Source organism: Molossus molossus, unplaced genomic scaffold (assembly GCF_014108415.1).
Source record: "Molossus molossus isolate mMolMol1 unplaced genomic scaffold, mMolMol1.p scaffold_m16_p_2, whole genome shotgun sequence".
In the NCBI taxonomy this organism is placed as follows: Eukaryota; Metazoa; Chordata; class Mammalia; order Chiroptera; family Molossidae; genus Molossus; species Molossus molossus.
Genome location: NW_023425355.1, coordinates 109,552,906 through 109,577,566, shown reverse-complemented (window position 1 = coordinate 109,577,566; position 24,661 = coordinate 109,552,906). Strand labels below are relative to the sequence as shown.

General features: G+C 36.6%; 1 pseudogene; it reads left to right on the top strand.

The window, feature by feature from the left end:
* LOC118635455 overlaps window positions 1-16,505 on the top strand; it is a 36,089-nt pseudogene extending 19,584 nt beyond the window's left edge.
* The last annotated feature ends 8,156 nt before the right edge of the window (window positions 16,506-24,661 follow it).

Here is a 24,661-nt window from a genome sequence, read left to right as displayed (position 1 = left end):
CATGATTCACATATATGTTGCTTACAGGAAACCCACTGCACAACAAAAGACTCACATAGGGTGAAGGTGAAGGGATGGAAAAAAATCTTTCAAGAAAATGAAAAGCAAAAAAAAAAAACAAAAAAACGGGGGTAACAATTCTCGTATCTGACAAAGTAGATTTCAAAATGAAGTCCATAACTAGAGACAGAGAAGGCCACTACATAATATTGAAAGGATCAATCCAACAGGAAGATATAACCTTGATAAACATATATGCACCCAATTTAGGAGCACCAACATATATTAAAAATTTTTTGGATGACTTCAAAGGAGAAATCGACAACAATACAATTATAGCAGGAAACTTCAATACCCAACTTACATCACTGGATAGATCTTCTAGACAAAAAATTAACAAGGAAACACAGACTCTAAATAAAATACTAGACCAAAAGGATTTAATAGATATCTACAGAGAATTACACCTCAAAACTGCAGAATTCACATTCTTCTCAAGTGCACATCGGACATTCTCAAAGATAGACCACATGTTACGGCACAAACTAAGTCTCGACATGTTCAACATTGAAATCATATCAAGTATCTTCTCAGATCACAATGGCATAAAACTAGAAATCAATTGCAACAAGAACATGCTAAGATATTTGAACACATGGAGGCTAAATAGCATGTCATTTAACCAAAAATGGGTTACCGAGGAGATCATGGAAGAAATTAAAAACTTCCTGAAAACCAATGAAAATGAACACACAACAACACAAAATCTATGGGATGCAGTGAAAGCAGTTCTGAGAGGGAAGTTTATAGCACTACAGGCCTACCTCAAGAAGCAAGAAACATTTCTAAAAGACTATCTATCCTCACAACTTAAAAAAAGTAGAAACCAAACAGAAAGAAAACCACAGTGCAAGTAAAAGAAAGGAAATAGTAAAGATAAGAAGAGAAATAAATGACATGATGACCAAAAAAAAAAAAAAAACAATTTGAAGAATCAATGAAACAAAGAGCAGGTTCTATGAAAAGATAAACAAGATTGATGGACCCTTAGCTAGACTCTCCAAGAAACAAAGAGAAAGAACCCAAATACACAAAATCAGATATGAAAGAGGAGAAATAATAACTGACACCACACAAATACAAAGGATTGTTAACAGATATTGTAAACAATAATATGGCAATAAATTCAACAATCTAAGTGAAATGGACAAATTTTTAGAAACACATAGTCTGCCAAAACAAAACAACAAGAGATAGAAAACTTGAACAGACCAATAAGAACAAAAGAAATTGAAGAGGTAATCAAGACTATCCCAGCAATCAAAAGCCCAAGCCCGGATGGCTTCACAGGGGAGTTCTACCGAACATTCAAAGAACTAATACCCTTTCTCCTCAAACTATTTCAATAATTTCAAGAAGAAGGAAGATTTCCAAACTCGTTTTATGAGGCCAGCATAATTCTAATTCCAAAACCAGAAAAAGACACTACAAAGAAAGAAAACTACAGGCCAATATCCCTGATGAACATAGATGCCAAAATCCTGAACAAAATACTAGCAAATCCAATCCAGCAATACATCAAAAAAATTATTCACCATGACTAAGTGGGATTCATTCCAGGATGCAAGGCTGGTACAATATTCACATATCAATAAATGTGATACACCACATAAACAAAATGAAAGATAAAATCATATAATCACATCAATAGATGCTGAAAAAGCATTTGACAAAATCCAGCACCCATTTCTGATAAAAATGCACAGCAATCTGGGAATAGAGGGATCATATCTCAACATAATATATGAAAGACCTATAGCCTACATCATACTGAATGGGCAAAAATTAAAAGCATTTACCTTAAGAACAGGAACAAGACAAGGAAACCCACTTTCACCATTCTTATTTAACATAGTACTGGAAGTCTTAGCCACAGCAATCAGACAGGAAGAAAAAATAAAAGGGATCCAAATGGGAAAGGGGGAAGTGAAATTGTCATTATTCGCAGATGACATGATACTATACGTAGAAAACACCAAAGACTACATCAAAAATTTATTAGACTTAATAAATAAATTTGGCAAAGGAGCAGGATACAAAATTAACATCAAGAAACCAATGGCATTATTACACATTAATGATGAACTCACAGAAAGAGAAGCTGAAGAAAACAATCTCATTTACCATTATGGCAAATAAATTAAGATACCTAGAAATAAACTTAATCAAAGAAATAAAGAACCTGTTCGCAGAAAACTACAGGTAAGTGAAAAAAAGAAATAGAGGAATATATAAAAAAGAGGAAGCACATACCTTGTTCATGGATTGGAAGAATTAACATCATTTAAATTTCCATATTAGCCAAAGCAATTTATAGATTCAATGCAATCCCCATCAAAATACCAATGACTCACTTCACAGAACTAGCACAAATAATTCAAAAGTTCATATGGAACCAAAAAAGACCTTGAATAGCCACAGCAATCTTGAAAAAGAAGAACAAAGTTGGAGGGATCATATTACCAGATTTCAGGTTATACTACAAAGCCACTGTATTCAAAACAGCCTGGTACTGGCACAGGAACAGGCATATAGACCAGTAGAACAGAATAGAGAACCCAGAAATGGACCCACGGCAATATGCCCAATTAATATTTGACAAAGGTGGCAAGAGCATACAGGGGAGTAAAAACGGCCTCTTTAATATATTGTGTCCGGAAAATTGGACAGCTACATGCAAAAAACGAAACTAGACCATCAACTTACACCATAACAAGAATAAACTCAGAATGGATAAAAGACTTAAATGTGATTCATGAATTTATAAAAATCCTAGAAGAAACTGTAGGCAACAAAATTTCAGACATCATACGCAGCAGAATATTCACTGATACATCCCCTAAGGCAACAGAAACAAAGGAAAAAATGAACACATGGGATTACATCAAACTCAAAAGCTACTGCACAGTAAAAGACAATCATCTAAATGGAAAAGCAACCCACTGTATGGGAGAGCATAATCACCGATGATATATCAGATAAGGCGTTAATTTCCAATATATAGAGAGAGTGCTCATACAACTCAACAAAAGTTAAACAAAGAACCCAATAGAAAATGTGAACTTCCATTTGACCCAGTGTTCCCACTTCTAGGAATATACCCTAAGAAGCCTGAAACACCAATCAGAAAGAATATATGTACCCCCATGTTTGTAGAAGCACTATTTACAATAGCTAAGATCTGGAAACAGCCCAATTGTCCATCAGTAGTTGAATGGATAAAAATGCTGTGGTGCATATACTCAATGGAGCACTATGCAGCTGTAAGAATGAAAGATCTTTTATGTTTGTTTGTTTGTTTTTATCCTCACCCAAGTACATTTTTCCATTATTTGTTCAGACAGAGTTGGGGGAAAAGAGAGGAAGAGAGATAGAGAGAGAAACATCAACGTGAAAGGTACACATCGAGTGTCTGCCACCCTCACACCCAACCAGGGCCAGGGACAAACTGCCACCTAGGTACGTGCCCTTAGCGGGAACTGAACCTGGGTCTCTCTGGACCTCAGGCTGACACTCTAACTGCTGAACCAAACCGGCCCGGTGCAGATCTTTCATCTTTTGAGGCGACATAGAGGGACTTGGAAAGTATTATCCTAAGTAAAACAAGCCAAACAGAGAAAAACAAGTATCACATGATTTTACTTATTTGTGGAGTATAATGAACATAACAGTCTGAGGAATGGGGTAATCCCAGAAACGTGGAAGTGGGGTACAGACTGACAATTCCCAGAATAGGGGGTGGTGGGGGAGAGATAAACCACAGAACTTATATGCATGGATGCATGAATAATGGAAATGGACAACAAAGCTGGGGCAGGGTGGGGAGGGAGGGAGGATTCAGTGGGGAAAAAAGAAGCATCTGTAACAAAAATAAATAAATTAATTAATTTTAAAAAAACAGATTAGCATTAGAAAAACAAACTTATATGCCTCCTACATACATGGGAGAAACCCAGGAAAACTGAGTAAAATACCCTGAAATGATCCATGCCATCACTTCAAATGCCAAGTGTAGGACATGACAAAAGCACTGGGGAGTTTGGAGGTCAGATAAGGTAGGTTACTAAGAAAAGCAGAGTAAACAAGAGTAAAGTTGTTATGCAGATTTAAGTCATGGCCTTTTCCATTGTGTTTCTTGTTATTAAGTCATCCTTCTCTTTCTGCTACAGAGAGCAAAACACATTTACAAATAGAGATTTTCTTTATGAATGTAACTGTCCCGTACAAAAGGGAAAATCCACTCTGTTTTCAGGGTCATATTTTGAGTTGGCATATTCATCTACCCTCTATTCCCACCTTTGAAACATCCCCAAGAAGTTTCACAGTCCAGAAGTTGAGTTAGTAGATTGCTCTATATCTCATGAACCAGTCGGGTAGTTTTGAGAATAAGTCAGAGTTTTGTCTTATTTCAGTTGGCGGTAATATAGGTGGGCTCCCCACCTTAGACCTATATGGTGCAAGTGATCAGGTATTTTTTTTTTTTTATCCTCACCCGAGGATATTTTTCCATTTTTTGTACAGATAGAGTGGGAGGGAGAGAGAAGAAGGGAGAGAGAGAGAGAAACATCGACGTGAAGGGACACATCGAGTGGCTGCCACCCACACAACCCAACCAGGGCTGGGGACAAACTGCAACCAAGATACGCGCCCTTAGCAGGAACCGAACCCCGGTCTCTCCGGACCGCAGGCCGACGCTCTAACCGCTGAGCCAAACTGGCCAGGGCAGTGATCAGGTATTTAACAAGAGGCATTTCTATGTGTGGACACAAAAGGGGCAACATACTAAACCTGACAAGTTCAGGGAGGCCTTCGTGGTGAGTCTTACAAACTCAGAGACCAAAAGTAACCACGTAGGGTGGTCTGAATTTAAAACTTCCTAACTAAAAGTGGGTCATGGCAGGTAGTCATGTCCTAGGCCAGTATCTTCCTTGACAAAGGTCAATCTTTACCTTAATGGAGCCTGTCTATTGTCTTTTTTGCACCCAAAATAACATCTTTGAAATGTCAAAGTAATCTCCTTTTCCAGACCCCTCAGAGCACACCCACAGAACCAGTGCACAAGACCACCGAATCCCTCATTATTATCTTTAAAAATTTTTTTTTCTTTATTGATTTTAGAGAGAGAGAAAGGGAGAGGGAGAGATAGAAACATCGATGAGAGAGAACATTGACTGGTTGCCTTTTGCATGCCCTCGACTAAGGATCGGGTCCACAACCTGGGCATGTGCCCTGACCAGGAATCAAACCAGCAACCCCTTGATGCATGTGTCAATGCTCAACAACTGAGCAACACAGGCTGGGCCCTTATTATTATCTTGTTCCCTACATACCATTTCTATATACTATAAATGTTAATTATTAACTATCCTGTATCCACCAATGTAAAAGAAGTATGTGTTTCTTTATTTTACCTTTTTATTCAGTGCTAGAGATTTCCCACTTTGTTTTCTCCTCTCCTTAATCTACCACCAGTAGGTTTCATGTTACCAGTCCTCCTTGTGTCTCCTCCTTTTATTCTAAAGTATAAAATAAATTACAAACCTGCCATTCCCTGGAGCATGTTCTCAATCTGTTGAGATTTTAGTTCCCATCAATTATCATCAGTTTGGCTCAAACAAACTCATAAAAATTCTCTACAGGTTTGGACATTTCTTACATTGACATATGAAACAAAAGAAAAGCAGCAATTAATAGTTAGATAAATTACAAACTCAATTTTTTAGTCCAGAGGTCAGTCAGTCAGGATTTCTAGATGGCGAGCTTGAAGTATCTTCAGATGGAGTGAGGTCAGGCAGTGGCCACCCAACAGATTTTTTTGGTTTGCAGTTCTCTGAGAATGTCATGAGGTATTCTGCTGAACTTTCTGAATGGCACACACATAACAGGCACAGAGATTGTGAGCTCTTCTGGTGTTTTCTCTGAAAGTTATATTAAGTTTCCAGAGTTAGCTTGCAGAACTTTGGCAAAAGGACAGTTTTTGTTCCTAGTGATTTCAAGTCAAAAAGTTGGGAGGGGGCAGAAAACAAATGTTACTTTGAAGAGGTGTAGCTAGATAGTTGAGGGAACTTGAAAAATTCAGGACCCAGTCTAGTTTTCAGGTAAATAACAAAACCTCAAAGACAATTAATAGGACTAGAATCTAATATCTACAAGATGTGTTATTTTTTTTTTTTTTACTGAAACATAATTTTTCTTTTTATAATCATTCTCATTTCTACCAAAGATAATGACAATAAAGCTAATTTGTTTAAAAAGTAAGACTGGTTTCATTACACTTGGCCTGATTGTTCATATAAGTGCAGCAAGGATAGCAATTGACTATGTAGACTCTTCTGAAGTTTTCTTTCCTTGAACTCTTTATTAGGAATCTCAGATTGAACTCTTAAAAGTCTTTTAAGTCAAGAAAGCCAAGCTAAGGACTTGCCATCAGGCTTTGCCTACAATACGTATAAATTTCCTCTCTTTTCAAGGTACCCAGAATATTCTGAGACTCCTAGGCTTGCCAGGAAGTAACCTGCCTTACTCACTTGGTAAGGCTACTGGGAACTCTGTAATTAAGGTTCCAGGCTATTTTTCCAAGGCGCTTTGTTGGCTCCCTAAAGTCAACCTTAGTTCCTTAAAGGTGTCTGCTCTTAATTAATTTTATGCATATCATTCTCAAAGAGGACATTTCAGTCAAAGTCTTGGTAATATAACCAATGTTACAATTGTGTCCTGTTACATGTAGATCACACTCTTATTGAATTATTGCAAGGGAGTATATTGCCATGAAAATAAGAATACTCAACAAGAATTTCATAATTCTGGAGGGATATGGTAGGGAGAAAAAAATAGATGTTTCAATTCTGTTTACAAAGATATAATTTACCAAATTGATGCAAGTTATAAACAGCTTAAGCGAGTTTTCCTATCGCTGAAAAAAAAAAAAGAACTCAAAACATTAAATAATCAGCAGCATTTCAAATAAAAAGTCATAAAAATTATAATTATCCTCAGGTTGTTCAGTTCCATGTAATTGATTCTTGTTGCTCTTGAGTGTCAGTTAGCCGTTTCATGAATCCATCAGTTTCTGCATTACAGTTTTATAAATTCTTACGCAGTTCAATAGTATGATCTGAAAGTTATGAGAAACCTGTACTTGTCAGTGTTTTTTCAAGAAATAGCGCGCGCGCGCTCTCTCTCTCTCTCTCTCTCTCTCTCTCTTTCTCTGAGCTTGAAACAACACAAATTTATTATCTTACAATTTTGGAGGTGAGAAGTCCTAAAACCCAGGTGATGGCAGGGCTGTATTCCTCAGTAAATTATAGACAAAAATACCTTTTCTTGTTTTTTTCTATCTTCTGAGGCCACTTGCACTCACTGGCTCATAGCTCCTATTCCTATCTTCAAGGGCAGAAATGTAGCATCTTTCAGTCTCCGACTTTTCCTTCTGTCCTTATATCTTCTTTTCTCTAAAAAATCTCTTTAAAAATAAAGCATTTTTGCAAAAGCATCAGAATAAAACAATAACTTTTATAAATGACAGTAGACTTTAAAATGATGAAAAAAGACTTAAAGATCTAATGAGAGTTATTATAATACAATTGACAAGAACACAATATTTGGTTACATTGTTGACAGACAACATTTTAAAATAATAACTAGAATTGCAACCGATACCATACAAACACGTACTAATTAAATTTGTGAGAATATTTATTTTTTTATTTTAATTAATTTATTTATTTTTGTTACAAATGTTTCTCCATTTTCCCAACAGATTTCCAACTGCCCCTCATTCCCTGTCCGGTCCCCAGCTTTGTTGTCCATGTTCATTGTTCATGCATACATGCATATAAGTTATGTGGTTTATCTCTCCCCCACCACCTCCTCTTCTGAGAATTGTCAGTCTGTACCCAATATGCATGACTCTGGGACTAACCCATTCCTCAGACTGTTATGTTCATTATATTGCACAAATAAGTGAGATCATATGATACTTGCTTTCTCTGTTTGGCTTGTTTCGCTTAGGAAAATACTTTCCAGGTCCCTCCATGTTGTCTCAAACGATAAGAGTTCTTTTTTTCTTACAGCTGCATAGTACTTCATTGTGTATATGTACCACAGCTTTTTATCCATTCATCTACTGATGGACATTTGGGCTGTTTCCAGATCTTAGCTATTGTAAATAGTGCTGCTACGAACATGGGGGTACATATATTCTTTGCGATTGGTGTTTCAGGCTTCTTAGGATATATTCCTAGAAGTGAGATCACTGGATCAAATGGCAGTTTAATTTTTAATTTTTTGAGGTAACACTATATTGTTTTCCATAGTGGCTGCAACAGTCTGCATTCCCATCAGCAGTGTACTAAAGTCCCCTTTTCTCCACACCCTCACCAACACTTGTTGCTTGATGATTTGTTGATGGCAGCCATTCTGACAGATGTGAGATGATAACCCATTGTTGTTTTAATTTTTATCTCTCTGATGATTAGTGATGTTGAGCATTTCTTCATATGTCTCTTAGCCATTTGTATGTCCTGTTTGGGAAGGTGTTTATTTAGTTTCTCTGCACATTTTTTAATTGGGTTCTTTGTCTTCCTTTTGTTGTGTTGTATGAGCACTCTTTATATATTGGAAATTAACCCCTTATCTGATGTATTATTGGCAATGATGCTCTCCCATACAGTGGGTTGCCTTTCCATTTTGATGATTGTATCCTTTGCTGTGCAGAAGCATTTGAGTTTGATGTAGTCCCATGTGTTCATTTTCTCCTTTGTTTCTGTTGCCTTAGGTGATGTATCACTGAAAATTCTACTGCTTGTGATATGTTAAATTTTGTTGCCTACAGTTTCGTCTAGGATTTTTATTAATTCATGAGTCACATTTGAATCTTTTATCCATTTTGAGTTTATTCTTGTGTACGGTGTGAGTTGATGGTCTAGTTTTATTTTTTTTACATGTAGCTGTCCAATTTTCCCAACAGCATTTATTAAAGAGGTTGTCTTTACTCCACTGTATGCTCTTGCCTCCTTTGTCAAATATTAATTGAGCATATTGCCTGGAGTTCATTTCTGGGTTCTCTATTCTGTTCTACTGGTCTATATGCCTGTTCCTGTGCCAGTACCAGGCTGTTTTGAGTACAGTGGCTTTGTAGTATAACCTGAAATCTGGTAATGTGATCCCTCCAACTTTGTTCTTCTTTTTCAACATTGCGGTGGCAATTCGGGGTCTTTTTTGGTTCCATATGAACTTTTGAAGTATTTGTTCTATTTCTGTGAAGTATGGTGTCGGTATGTTGATGGGGATTTCATTGCATATATAGAGATTGCTTTGGGTAGTATGGACATTTTAATGATGTTCATTCTTCGAATCCATGAACAAGGTATATGCTTCCACTTTTTTATATCTTCCTCTATTTCCTTTTTTAATAACCTGTCGTTTTCTGTGAATAGGTCCTTTATTTCTTTGGTTAAGTTTATTCCTAGGTATCTTAATTTTTTTTTGCCGCAATGGTAAATGGAATTATTTTCTTAGTTTCTCTTTCTGTGAGTTCATCATTGGTGTATAAGAATGCCATCGATTTCTTGACGTTAATTTTGTATCCTGCTACTTTGCCAAATTCATGTATTAAGTCTAGTAAATTTTTGATGGAGTCTTGGGGTTTTCTACGTACAGTATCATGTCACCTGCGAATAATGACAGTTTCACTTCCTCCTTTCCAATTTGGATCCCTTTTATTTTTTCTTCCTGTCTGATTGCTGTTGCTAAGACTTCCAATATTATGTTAAATAAGAGTGGTGAAATTGGGCATCCTTGTCTTGTTCCTGTTCTTAAGAGAAATGCTTTTAATTTTTGCCCATTGAGTATGATGTTGGCTGTAGGTTTTTTATATATGGCCTTTATTACGTCAAAATATGATCCCTCTATTTCCACATTACTGTGTATTTTTATCAGAAATTATGCTGGATTTTGTCGAAGGCTTTTTCAGCATCTATTGATATGATCATGTGGTTTTTATTCTTCATTTTATTTATGAGGTATATAACATTTATTTATTTGCAAATATTGTACCAGCCTTGCATCCTTGGGATGAATCCCACTTGATCATGGTGAATAATTTTTTTGATGTATTGCTAAGTTGGACTTGCTAGTATTTTGTTCAGGATTTTGGCCTCTATGTTCATCAGGGATATTGGCCTGTAGTTTTCTTTCTTTATAATGTCTTTTTATGGTTTTGGAATTAGAATTATGCTGGCCTCATAAAATGAATTTGGAAGTCTTCCTTCTTCTTGAATTTTTTGAAATAGTTTGAGGAGAATGGGTATTAGTTCTTCTGTGAATGTTCGGTAAAACTCCCCTGTGAAGCCGTCCAGGCCTGGGCTTTGTTTGCTGGGGAGTCTTGTTAACATCTTCAATTTTCTTAGTTATTATTGGTTAGTTCAAGGTTTCTATCTCTTACCAGTCCAGTTTTGAAAACTTATGTGTTTCTAGAAATTTGTCCATTTTGCTTAGGTTGTCGAATTTGTTGCCATATAATAGTTCATAATATCTGTTAACAATTCTTTGGATTTCTGTGGTGTCAGTTATTATTTCTCCTCTTTCATTTCTGATTTTGTGTATTTGGGTTCTCTCTCTTTGTTTCTTGGTAAGTCTAGCTAAGGGTCCATCAATGTTGTTCATCTTTTCAAAAAAAACGAGCTCTTTGTTTCATTGATTCTTTGAATTGTTTTTTTTTTTTGTTGTTTTTTTTGTTTTTTGTTTTTTTTTTTTTGACTCTATGTCATTTATTTCTGCTCTGATCTTTACTATTTCCTTCCTTCTACTTGCTCTGGGGTTTTCTTTTTGGTTGCTTTCTAGTTCTTAAGTTCTGAGGTTTGATAGTCTATTAGACATATTTCTTGTTTCTTGAGTTAGGCTTGTAGTGCTATGAACTTCCCTCTCAGAACTGCTTTCGCTGCATCACATAGATTTTGTGTTGTTGTGTGTTCATTTTCATTGGTTTCCAGGAAGTTTTTAATTTCTTTCTTGATCTCCTCGGTAACCCATTCATTGTTTAATAACATGCTATTTAGTCTCCATGTGTTCAAATTTCTTTGCATGTTCTTGTTGCAATTGAGTTCTAGTTTCATGCCATTGTGATCTGAGAAGATGCTTGATATGATTTCAATCTTCTTGAACTTGTAGAGACTTAGTTTGTGTCCTTACATGTGGTCTGTCTTTGAGAATGTCCCATGTGCACTTGAGAAGAATGTAAATTCTGTAGTTTTGGGGTGTAATTCTCTGTAGATATCTATTAAATCCATTTGCTCTAGTGCTTTATTTAGAGTCTGTGTTTTCTTGCTAATTTTCAGTCTAGAGGATCTCTCCAGTGATGTGAGCGGGGTGTTGAAGTCCCCTGCTATGCTTTCTCTTTTGAAGTCTTCCAGAAGATTTTTAATATATTTTGGTGCTCCTGTATCGGGTGCATATAGGTTTATTAAGGTTATATCTTCCTATTGGATAGATTCTTTCAATATTATGTAGTGGCCTTCTTTGTCTCTAGTTATAGCCTTCATTTTGAAATCTATTTTATCAGATAAGAGTATTGTTACCCCAGCTTTTTTTTTTCTTTTTGTTTGGTTGGCAGATTATTTTTTCCATCCCTTCACTTTCAACCTATATGAGTCTTTTGTTGTGAGGTGGGTCTGTCTTGGTTCTGCGCTATGGAGCCACTTGGGAGTTTAACCCTGAGTGCACTGCTCACAGCTAAGACCACTGTTGTCTGTGGGCTTCCAGCCCCCTTCTCGTGCCTACGCAATCCTACCAGGATTGAGTCAGTGTCCCTGGTTATATGGTTGTCCAAGCTGCTTTTCTGTTACTTTTTCCTGACGATTTGTCTTTATTTTCATTGTAATTACAGTTTGGTCCTGGGAGATGGTCTGTGTAGCTTACTTTAACTGTGCCGCCACTTGGAATCCCTAGATTTGTAAGAATTTTATATAATTTCTGCAATACTTACAGTAATAACATATATCCATACACATATAACTTAAGAAGGTTTTGCATTACTTCTTATATGACAATGCTTTTCATGTAATTTAACATATAAAACATGCCTAATTAGTTTAATATCACTCTTTGAATAGGGACAGAGAACAAATTCTTTCAACATGTTTCAGGAGCTTTCTCTGGAAAAATCTCAAAGTTGGTTAAAGGTCAAAAAGACTTGATTTAGAATTTAATTTTTGGAATTTTGTCAATAATATCAAAAGGTTTGAACACTGGACTAAATAAGATCACAGATCATTATGAAACAATACTTAATTACAGTATAACCAAAGTGACACTAAAAGGTTTCAAAGGGAAATACAAAAGATTACATAGTTTGAGCAAAACTTAGCTCTTTTAATATTGAGAAGACTTGGTTTGCTTAAGTTATCAAAGACTTGAAGGTATACACAACATGAAGCACAGGAAATTATTTTGGTAAAATAGAAAATCTTTGCTTTCTAAGCAGATTACTTAAAAGGCAGCAAACAGAAAACCCAATAACCATCTCCTAGTATGAAGAACAAACCAATACATCTTGGTTGGTGTGGCTCAGTTGGTTGAGTGTCGTCCCATGAACCAAGAGGTCACTCATTGGATTCCTGGTTAGGGCATAAGCCCATGCTGCAGGCTCAATATTTAGTAGGGGGTGTGCAGGAGGCAGCCTATTGATGTCTCTCTCTTTCCCTCTCCCTTCCTTTCTCTCCAAAAAATACCAATAGTTCAAGAACACTTTGTCCTTTTAGAAGATAAAAGAAAATTTTTAGTTTTACCTAACTATAGTATTAATATTAAAGCTTATTTTTAAAATCATTATAATTAATTCATTCCATTTTAGCCAGCTTGATTACACAAAGATCTCTCTTTGTTTCTCTCTCCCTTTTACTTCCCAAATTTATATATCCATTTAGTTTGTCCTCTATCTTCCTCTTTCCCATTTTGAAACAACCAGTTGTTCTACTTTAGGACAAAATTGCTTTCTTTACCAAAAAACACATCTTTTTTTTTTCATATAGAGTTTTTTTTTATTATTATGCAATGTAAAAAACATCCAAACCTGTAAAAATTTTTATGAATTTATTTGAGCCAAATGATGACAATTTCTGGGAAGCAAAATCTTAATGGATTAAGAAAATGCTCCAGAGAATGGCACTTTTTCAGCTTATTTTATACATTACAATCAAAGAAGGAGGCATAAGGATGTTACATGAAATCTACTTGTGATAGATTAGGGAGGCAGTAAAAAGCAAAGACAGAAAACCTCTGGAATCAGATAAAAAGTAAAATAAATAGACACACACTTCTTTTACATAGATGGGTATAGTATATTTAACAGTTAACAATAAATATGATAACAATAACAATGAGGGGTTTTGTGGTCTCTGTTTTGGTGCAATGAGGGGTGAAGGATAAATTACCCTGACATTCCAAAGGTATGTTATTACAGATGCAAATAGACAATACACAGGCTCAATTAATGTAAAGACTGACCTTTGTCAAGGAAGACACTGGCATAGGACATGGCTACCCCAATGACTCAGTTTTAGTTAGGAAGTTTTAATTTCAGACCATTTTATGTGGTTACTTTAAGTCTCTGAATTTGTAAGTCCTGCCATGCAGGCCTTCCATGAGCTTGTCAAATTTAGTATGTGACCCCTTTTTTATCCACAATTATTTTAGTAGTTTTAATTACATATATTAATTAGAATTCTTAATTCTTAGCAATCTTAATTTATAGTGAAAACTAATAAATAAGCTTGAACTATCTGTTATACAAGCATTCTGTAGATTGGAAAATTTATAAATACATTTCATAGTTTCTAGAAGTATATACTTCCTCATAATAAATTTTTCAATGTATCACAAGACATGTTTACTGATAGATCCAAATAACTTTAGTTCCTCTGCAATAAGAAGCTGAAAGTAGATAAACCTGTGTTCAACAATTAATGTTTCAGTATTTTACCTTATTTGGAAATAATCTAGGTATTCAATGAATATCCATCATTTAACTTAACTTAGTACAACTTTATTTATTTATTTTTTTAAATCCTCACCCGAGGACATTTTTCCATATTTTGTTCAGATAGAGAAGGAGGTAGAGAGAGAGAGAGAAACATTGATGTGAAAGGGACACATCGAGTGGTTGCCACCCGCACAACCCAACCAGGGCCGGGGACAAACTGCAACTGAGGTACGTGCCCTTAGCGGGAACCGAACCCAGGTCTCTCTGTACCACAGGCCGACGCTCTAACCACTGAGCAAAACCAGCCAGAGCATAACAACTTTAAAGTTTCAAGTTACCAAAAACATTCTAGAAACTTTATTTTTAATCTTCACCCAAGGATATGTTTATTGATTTTGACAGAGAAAGAAAGAGAGAAAGAGAAACATCGATGTGAGAGAGAGAAACATCTCATACATGCCCCAACCAGGGATCGAACCCACAACCTAGGTATGTGCTCTGATCAGGAATTGAACCCTCAACCTTTTTGATGTACAAGACAATCCTCCAACCAACTGAGCCACTTGGTCAGGGCTAAAAACTATTTTTAAGTAGACATACCATAAAACCCAATTGTTGCTAAAAAGTCCATCAACTTGTATCTTATATCTATTTCATTCACTTGTTCTTAACAATTATATTTAAATTACTCATAAAAATGTTATGAAACATTGAACAGCTGACCATCATCATAAGGTTTTTTTTTTTAGTAACAAATTCTGTAACAAGGATAACATAAGCTTATTTGACTAGTAAACCCTGATTAAATATAAGTTGTATGTCTGCATTTATTACATTTTTATTTGTTTGTTTTTGTTTTTTGTGTGTGTTTTTTTAAATCCTCACCTGAGAATATTTTTTTCCATTTATCTTCATACAGAGTGAGAGGGAGAAAGAGAGGGAGAAACATCAATGTGAGAGAGACACATTGTCTAGTTATCTCCCGCATGACCCCACCAGGGCCTGGGACTGAACTGCAACCAAGGTACTGCCCTTGACCAGAATCAAACCTGTGAATCTTTGGTCCACGAGCTGATGCTCCAACTGCTGAGCCAAACCGACCAGGGCACATTTGTTACATTTTGATATCTCTAAGGCATGCCTATTTTATTTTATTTTTACTTTTTGTTAATCCTCCTGTGAGGATATTTTTTCATTGAGTTTTAGAGAGAGTAGAAGGGGGGGGGAGAAAGGGAGAGGGAAATATCAATGTGAGAGGGACACATCTATTGGTTGCCTCCTACACGACCCCAACCAGGGCCAGGGTTCAAACCTGCAACCCAGGCACATGCCCTCCACCCTTTTGTTCACAGGCCAACACTTAAAACACATTGTTGACCACTCACGAGTTAACTCATGTTTGCACTTGCATTAGCTATTTCAATTTTTAAAACTCAGGGTAATATAGGATTATTGTGTTTGTGACTTCGCCCTGAGGGTCGAGGTTTGAAAACAGCACACTGTTCTATATTCTCATGCGGACTCCTTTTCTTCCCACTCCTCTGGGCAAGTGAGACCCAATTTTGTGAGACCGCAAAATCGAAGGTACAGTAAACAAAATCACAGTGTCGAGCCATCTAAACTTGGACTATCTTCTAACTGCTTGCAATTTGAACATACATATCAAAGATATTGTAAAATCCTTCTTCATGTTCAACTGTGTTCAGTTTATTATTTTAAAAAGTGACTTTTTGATATTTAGATTTTTATCACAATTATAGTATCAAAAGTTTTAATCATGATGGATCGTGAAGATTAAGAACTTTTCAACTTATTATATGCAGACACTTTATCTGATTGTCCGAGTGATTTTGAAATATATTGTAGTAATGTAAAAATTAATAGTTTACTTCATTGAGTTGAAACTCAGGGGCCATCAAGATATCAGCTTACCACTCTTCTCTCATGGACCCAGACACGAAACTCATTGGAAACATGGCACTGTTGCCCATCAGAAGTCAGTTCAAAGGACCCATCCCTAGAGAGACAAAAGATACAGATATTGTGGATGAAGCCATCTATTACTTCAAGGCCAATGTCTTCTTCAACAACTATGAAATTAAGAATGACGCTGATAGAAACTTGATATACATAACTCTCTATATTTCTATAGAGAAATATAGTGTCTAAAGAAACTCCAAAAGTGCAATTCAAAAAGCCAAGGCAAGAAAGAAATGTATACTCTGGGAATCACTAATTTTCCCATTTCTGGAGAGGCTGGTTTTCCACTTAATGCAATTTATGCCAAACCTGCAAACAAACAGAAAGACGAAGTAATGGGGCCTATTTACAGCAGCTAAGGCAAGAGACAAGACTGAGACTTTGTGAGAAAGTCTTTGACCCTCAGAATGATAAACCCAGCAAGTGGTGGACTTGCTTTGTGAAGAGAGAGTTCATGAACAAGAGTCTTTCAGGACCAGGACTATAAGGAGAGCTGGGCAGACACCGTTTTCACAGCCATTGGCAGGATTTGACAGCAAGATGTACACAGTTCTTTGCCTTTAATTCATGACTTTTATACAGAAGAGAGAAGAGAATGTGTCTTCACTTGAAAAGTTCATTATCAAGAATTTGTGAGGGGGAGAATGAATTGTCAAAGGGTGATTTGAAATTTTCTGCAGTATTAAGCTGGTGCTTAATAAGTAATAATAAAAAGAAATTTCTAAAGGTTAAAAAAATTGATAGTTCGCCCTGGCCAGTTTGGCTCAGTGGTTGAGCATCAGCCTGCGGACCAGAGAGTCCCAGGTTCGGTTGCCACTAGGGGCACGTAAACAACAACAACAACAAAAAAATTGATAGTTTATTGGAAGACAGTAATGAGTTGGATATTAGACCACCAAAATTACAAAAAAGAAATGTAGTAAGTGTGTGTTTCAAAAGGAAAGTGCAACGAAACCAAATATATTTGCAAAACATGTTGCATACCATCACATGTAGGTGATTGCTATACAGTATACTACACCAAAAAAAATTACTAAAATATATAATCTGTATAAAATATAATATGTAATATGTAGCAGATATGTACAAAGTTTTATTTAAATTCATTATGTATAAAGTATACTGAAATTTATTTAGATTATTTCACTTTCATACTCAATTCTGAAAAAATAGCCGGTGACATGAGATAACTTCTGCATAAAATTGCCAGTCAACAATATATTAACCACTGAGCCAAACCAGCCAGGGCAAGGCATGCCTATTTCAATTGAACCAAAAACATAAACCAGATTTTATTTCCCAAAGTTTATCCCTGATTACATGAACTTCAAAAACATTTGGGTTAGTTTCTATATTTATAAGAGTTTCAGGACTATTTAATTTATATAAGTGTTTATTTTCCTTTAAGCCAATTAAATAGAGCTCTTTGCAAATTAATTTTGGCAAAACCATCCAGAGGTAGAAAATTCACACATCTATAATGTATATATATGATATATAAACATACAGACAGGTGCAAACAGAGACTTTTTTTTGTTCCATCACAGCTTTTTTTTTTTTTAATTTTATTTTTGTTACAGATGTTTCTCCTTTTTTACCCCATTGACACCCTCCTCCACATCCCTCCCCACCCTGTCCCTGGCTTTGTTATCCATGTCCATTGGTTATGCGTACATGCATATAAGTTCTGTGGTTTATCTTTTCCCTCTCCCCACCACCCCTCTTCTGAGGGCTGTCAGTCTGTACCCTACTTCCATGTTTCTGGGTCTACCCTATTCCTCAGACTGTTATGTTCATTATATTCCACAAATAAGTGAGATCATGTGGTATTTGTCTTTTACTGCTTGGCTTGTTTCGCTTAGGATGACACTTTCTAGGTCCCTCCATGTCATCTCAAAGGATAAGAGGTCTTTTTTTCTTACAGCTGCATAGTAAGCCATTGTGTATATGTACCACAGCTTTTTTTATCCATTCACCTACTGATGGATATTTGGGCTGTTTCCAGATCTTAGCTATTGTAAATAGTGCAGCTATGAACATAGGGGTACATATATTCTTTCTGATTGGTGTTTCAGGCTTCTTAGGGTATATTCCTAGAAGTGGGGTCACTGGATCCAATGGCAGTTCAATTTTTAATTTTTTGAGGTAACACCATATTGTTTTCCATAGTGGCTGCACCAGTCTGCATTCCCACCAGCAGTGCACTAGAGTCCCCTTTTCATCACACCCTCGCCAACACCTGTTGCCTGATGATTTGTCGATAGCGGCCACCCTGACTGGTGTGAGGTGATACCTCATCGTTGTTCCAATATGTATCTCTCTGATGATTAGTGATGTTGAGCATTTCTTCATATGTCTCTTAGTCATTTGTGTATCCTGTTTGCAGAGGTGTCTATTCAGCTCCTCTGCCCATTTTTTAATTGGGTTCTTTATCTTCCTTTTGTTGAGTTGTATGAGTATTCCATATATTTTGAAAATTAACCCCTTGTTTGATGTATCATTGGTAATGATGTTTTCCCATACGGTGGGTTGCCTTTCCATTTTGCTGATTGTATCTTTTGCTGTGCAGAAGCTTTTTAGTTTGATGTAGTCCCATGTGTTCATTTTCTCCTTTGTTTTTGTTGCCTTAGGTGATGTATCTGAAAATTCTGCTGCTTATGATGTCTGAAATTTTGTTGCATACATTTATTTCTAGGATTTTTATGGATTCACGGGTCGCATTTGAGTCTTTTATCCATTTTGAGTTTATTTTTGTGTATGGTATAAGTTGATGATCCAGTTTCATTTTTTTGCATGTAGCTGTCCAATTTTCCCAACACCATTTATGAAAGAGGCTGTCTTTACTCCACTGTATGCTCTTGCCTCCTTTGTCAAATATTAATTGAGATAGTGTCTTGGGTCCATTTCTGGGTTCTCTGTTCTGTTCCACTGATCTATATGCCTGTTCTTGTGCCAGTACCAGGCTGTTTTGATTACAGTCACTTTGTAGGATAACCTGATATCTGGTATTGTGATCCCACCTACTTTGTCCTTCTTTTTCAAGATTGCTAATGTTATTCGGGGTCTTTTTTGGTTCCATATGAACTTTTGAAGTATTTTTTCTAGTTCTATGAAATATATCGTTGGTATTTTGATGAGGATTGTGATGCCCACTTTCGCCACTCTTATTTAACATAGTGCTGGAAGTCTTAGCCACAGCAATCAGACAGGAAGAAAAAATACAAGGGATCCAAATTGGAAAGGAGGAAGTGAAACTGTCATTATTTGAAAATGACATGATATTACACAAAGAAAACCCTAAAGACTCCATCAAAAATCTAGTAGACTTAATAAGTGAATTTGGCAAAGTAGCAGGATACAAAATTGATGTCAATAAATCGACGGCATTCTTATACACCAAAGATAAACTCACAGAAAGAGAAAATGAAAAACAATCCCACTTACCATTGTGGCAAAAAAATTAAGATACCTAAGAATAAACTTAACCAAAGAAGTAAAGTACCTATTTGCAGAAAACTACAGGAAATTGAAAAAAGAAATAGAGGAAGATATAAAAAAGTGGAAGCACATACCTTGTTCATGGATTGGAAGAATTAACATAGTTAAAATGTCCATATTACCCAAAGCAATTTATAGATTCAATGCAAACAGAGATCTTATAGCTTTTGTTTAAAAATTTTAGCCATGAGCCCTGGATAGTGTGGCTCAATTGGTTGAGCATTGCCCATGCACCAAGAGGTCACTGGCTAGATTCCCAGTCATGGCACATACCAGGTTTACAGGCTCAATCCCCGGCGGGGAGGGCGGGGAGGAGGCAGCCAATTGATGGTTCTTTCTTATTGATGTTTCTCTCTCTCTCTCCCGTCCTCTCCTTCTAAAATCAATAAAAACATATTTTTAAAAAAACATTCAATTTGTAAGACAAGTTAGTTATTTTAATTCCTCAAAGAAATGGGTTGCAATCTGAATGATATAAAGGGGATGATCCAACTACATTATCTTCAATTTTTTTCTTTACATCAGGGAAAAGATTTTCAACTAAGATGGAAATGTAAAGATTTCTATCTTCAAAGAGAAGGCCCTAAAAAAAGTTCTTATCAAACTTTGAATGTCAGCTTCCAATATGGCCAAATTCTGACCATAGAGCTACTTAAAAAGATCTATTCAGATATATTTTCAGGTTTCAGCTGGGACAAACAGTAAATATCCTAGCAGTATTGAATGTCTTGTTTTTCCTTTTAAAAAAAGTTATCTAAAATAGCTTTATTAAGGAAATATTAATACTATGAAGAAGGAATTTTTTTAAATGGCTTTAAGATAAAATAACAGCAGTCTTTCTGGCAGTGATGACCTCCCTACAACATGCTTCTCACTAAGGATCCCCTTCATCTTTCTCCAAAAGAGGAAGAGAGGAAACACATGAAGAAGCACCTGGAGAAGAGCCCAAGTGCCTGCTTCATGGATGTGAAATGCCAAAGATGCTGTAAAATCACCACCATCTTTAGCCCTGCACAAATGGTAGTTTTGTGTGTTGGCTGCTCTACTTTCCTTTGTCAGCCTACAGGAGGAAAAGCAAGGCTGTCAGAGGAGGTTCCTTCAGAGGGAAGCAGCACCAAAAGCACCTTGATTCAAGAGGAGTGGGGAACCATCACAATTAACACATTTTACATTTAAAAAAATAATACAATAACAACATTACAACTATATAATGATAATATAACAATATTATAATAATGTTCCAATAGAGATATTGACAACTGTTTCTCTTTGTTTTGTAATAATTTGAAGCAATTTGAAGAATAAAATTTAATAAGTTTTTCTCATTAATAAATGTCATAGGCAGTACAGCTTTATGTGTTTATAACAGCTGTTTCAGGAGCAATCTTGAGAACATTCACACCATTTTCTCTCCACGAAGAAAAGACTCCACCCTGTTTCATCAGCTTTATTAAACAACTTATTTACATTCTTTGTTTCTAAACTCTGAGCCAGTCTTTTTCTTTTTACTCTGTGATTGTTATTCTATGAAAATCTTGAACTCAACCCAATGTCATCTTTGTGTAGGATGGTAATTGTACAAAGAATTAAAATGTTTTTGTAAAATTTGATTGGAGTAATGTAACTATAAGGAAACTTTATTTCTTTAATATGGCTCTTTCTCCTTTTTTTCCTTTTGATTCAAACTGGCCTCATCCAGAACCCTGATGCACCTGCTTCTTCCTCCCTTGAACGACCTCTCTTTAAATCATTAAGCCCTGAGGACAATGGGGTTCTGATCAGCATCATATAATCTTAGGAACAAGACTCGGTCTGTTGAACACAAAGACAAGCAATTCAGTCAAACTAGAAATAACATCCAGGCCTCAGTTATGTTTTAGCTCCAGGCCCAAGAAAGTGGTAAAACCAGAGGAAGGGATGCCATGGCTGACATCAGGGCCAGATGCACTGATCAATTACCCCCTCCCTTAGTACCAACAAATCAGTAGAGACCATGACCCTGACCAGGACCCTAAGTCCCTCAGTCACCACAATGAATTATTTTGCCCCTATATAACCCATGCCCTGGAAGCCATCGGAGAAGCCAGGTCTTTGAGCATTAGCTCACCTGTCTCCAGGCCTGAGCCATTTTCTAAAAATAAACCCTTACTTTATTTGCTGCAACGCCTGTTTGTGTCTTATGGCGCTTTGATGTGAGCAGCAGAATGGACCCTTTTAGTCCAGTAACAATTTTGGTGCCTAATGTGGGGTGGCCTTTTGCTTGTGAAATCTGAACTCCTATCCCAGGGCTTTCCACCAGGCCTGCACCTAACAGTTTCCCAGACCTGTTGTCTTAAAAGTGGAGGATATATGGCAGTCCATGACCAGGTGCCCTGGACTGATGACACTTTTCTTAGCAGCATAGGAAAGGAGGAATTGAAAAGGCCTAGATTTGGAATTGGTTCTGGTTTGGGAAATTGAAAATGTCTTATGGTAAGGTTTCATGGGGTGATGACTCCAGGAAAACCACCCTCTTCTAAGGCTTGAGGAAACCCCAATGGGAACTGGGAGGGAATCAGTGCTTGAGAAATCTTAATTTGGTTGTCTGAATTAGTCTCTTTTTCCTGGACTCAGGGAAACTTGGTGGGAACCGAGAAGGAGAAATCTTGTTTGTCAGTCTGTTTGAGGCTGCAATTTGTTACCTGTTGAGTCTGTCTCATCTTCTGGGAAGGGGGACAACTCTGACTGTGTTTTAGCAAACCTCAAAGGAGAGGGCTGGGGGCCCTGGCCAGTTTGGCTCAGCGGTTAGAGCGTCGGCCTGCGGTCCGGAGAGACCCGGGTTCGGTTCCCGCTAAGGGCATGTACTTCGGTTGCAGTTTGTCCCCGGCCCTGGTTGGTCGTGCGGGTGGCAGCCACTCGATGTGTCCCTTCACGTCGATGTTTCTCTCTCTCTCTCCCTTCCTCTCTCTCCCTCCCACTCTATCTGTACAAAAAATGGAAAAATATCCTCGGGTGAGGATTAAAAAAAAAAAAAAAAAAGGAGAGGGCTGGGGAAGCTGGTCCTGACCTAACTTGAGGCACAGCTGTTCATCTCATATCAACCTGACTGAGTGGAACTTGTGATCATCCCCCAAGGGAATAGTAATCAGGTACTCAATCCCTCCTACTATCTTGTCTGTTGTGTCTGATGTTGCTGGCTGAACTTTAGAAAGATATAAGGGTTGCTGAATTGTTAGACCTTGTAACTACGTGTTCCTGTCTTTTTTGTGTGTGAACTGTTTAATCCTAGGACTTATTTAAGATTGCTCAGGCTGAAAACAAGTCATTGCTTTGATTGAAAAAGACCTTAGTAACATGGGTAATTGCATCTCTGTACCCCAATGTAGCTCTCTGAGCTGTATCTTATAGAACTGGAGTATTTTTAGCTATAAACCTATGAAAGAAAAAAAAAAGTTAGGCTAAATAAAACAGACATTAACATGGTATAGACAAAAGTTTTAGTACAGCACTACCAAAGGCTGTATGGGACCAAAATGAACCCCTATTAGCCCCTTAAGATTAAAGGTCTCCAAAAAAGTCTGCTCTATTTACCCCAGTGTGGATAAATTTAAAAGACTGGGAGGAAGAGATGACGATGAGAAACCTCACTAGCAACTGCTTGGGGCATTAGTCAGGCTAGTTAAATCAAGTTAAAGATTAATAACTTGGTCAGGGTCTCTTGGCTTGACCTCTCTCTGGGGCCTCAAAGCCTTTTTGCTCAAGAGTGGGAAAATGGTTAGGGTATAGAAAAGAGAATTTTCCAGGACTCCTTGAAATGGAAATTCCTGAATTATGGTACAAAACCCATTGGTAAAACCTTGACTCAGACTACACTTAGATTACATAATATGAAAATGTCAGGATTGATAAGACTAGGAAAACGGAAACATTTAAACAGGCTCTATGTTAAAGTTATGTCAAATTAAATTGATTGCAACTTTTTTACCTAATTGTATTGTGGAAATAGGAATTATGTCTCATTGGGGAACTAGGACATGAAGGGTGTCAGTTCTTTCTTTTGGCTATTAGAGGGAAAGACTCTATAAGGCCTTACTCCTTCTTGGGTCTATGGACTTGTTTAACAATACCAGAAATATTTGTTGTTGTCCCAATGGAAACCTGACAAGATGTTTGAAAGGATTTAATAACGTTTTGATCAGAAATTTGGCCAAATTAAAAACTAATGTCAGAGCCTGAAAAAAAAATGTTCAAAAAGTACCCAGAGGGAAAGAAACATTCTAAAAACAGATGGATGTATTTGTCAGCCCTTTGCCAACATTTGGGTGGCAGCCCAATTCTTGAGGTATTAAAAACAACTGTCATTGTTTTGCAAACAAAGTCTTTACAGGGCCAAAAATGTGGCTCCAAAAACAATTAAAAGCCCACCAATTATTTTTACTTTTCTAAATCCTCCTTTATTCATCTAAAAAAGCTTATAAATAATTGGCTTTATGAAACCAAAGTCCTTCTAGAAGGAATTTGCCTTTCTTTTTTCTTAATTTTTAAAAATTTTACTGATTTGAGAGACAGAAGAGGGTGGAGAGAGAGAGAGATAATTTGTTGTTCCATTTAATTATGCATTCATTGATTAATTCTTGTATGTGCCCTGACCAAGGATCAAACCCAAATCTTTGACATATAGGGAGGGCACTCTAACTAACTGAACTACCTGGCCAGGGCAAGAGCTTTCATTTATTTTCCTGTATCTTTGAGATATAAATACCTGGCCTTCTTCAAAAACTCTTATCTGGGCCATGTTTTAAAATGGAAGTTTTATGAAAAAACAAAAAAACAAAAAACTGGGTAGCAATACTCATATCTGATAAAATAGACTTTAAAATGAAGGCCATTACAAGAGACAGAGAAAGGTACTAAATAATATCAAAGGGATCAATCCAATGAGAGGATATAACCTTGATAAAAACATATATGAACCCAATATAGGAGCACCAAAATATATTTAAAAACCTCTGGAGGTCTTTGAGGGAGAGTTGACAGCAACACAGTCATAGTAGGGGATTTTAACACCTCACTGATATCACTGGATAAATCATCTAGACAAAGAATCAACAAGGAAACAGAGACCCTGAACAACACACCAGATCAGATAGATTTAATTGATATTTA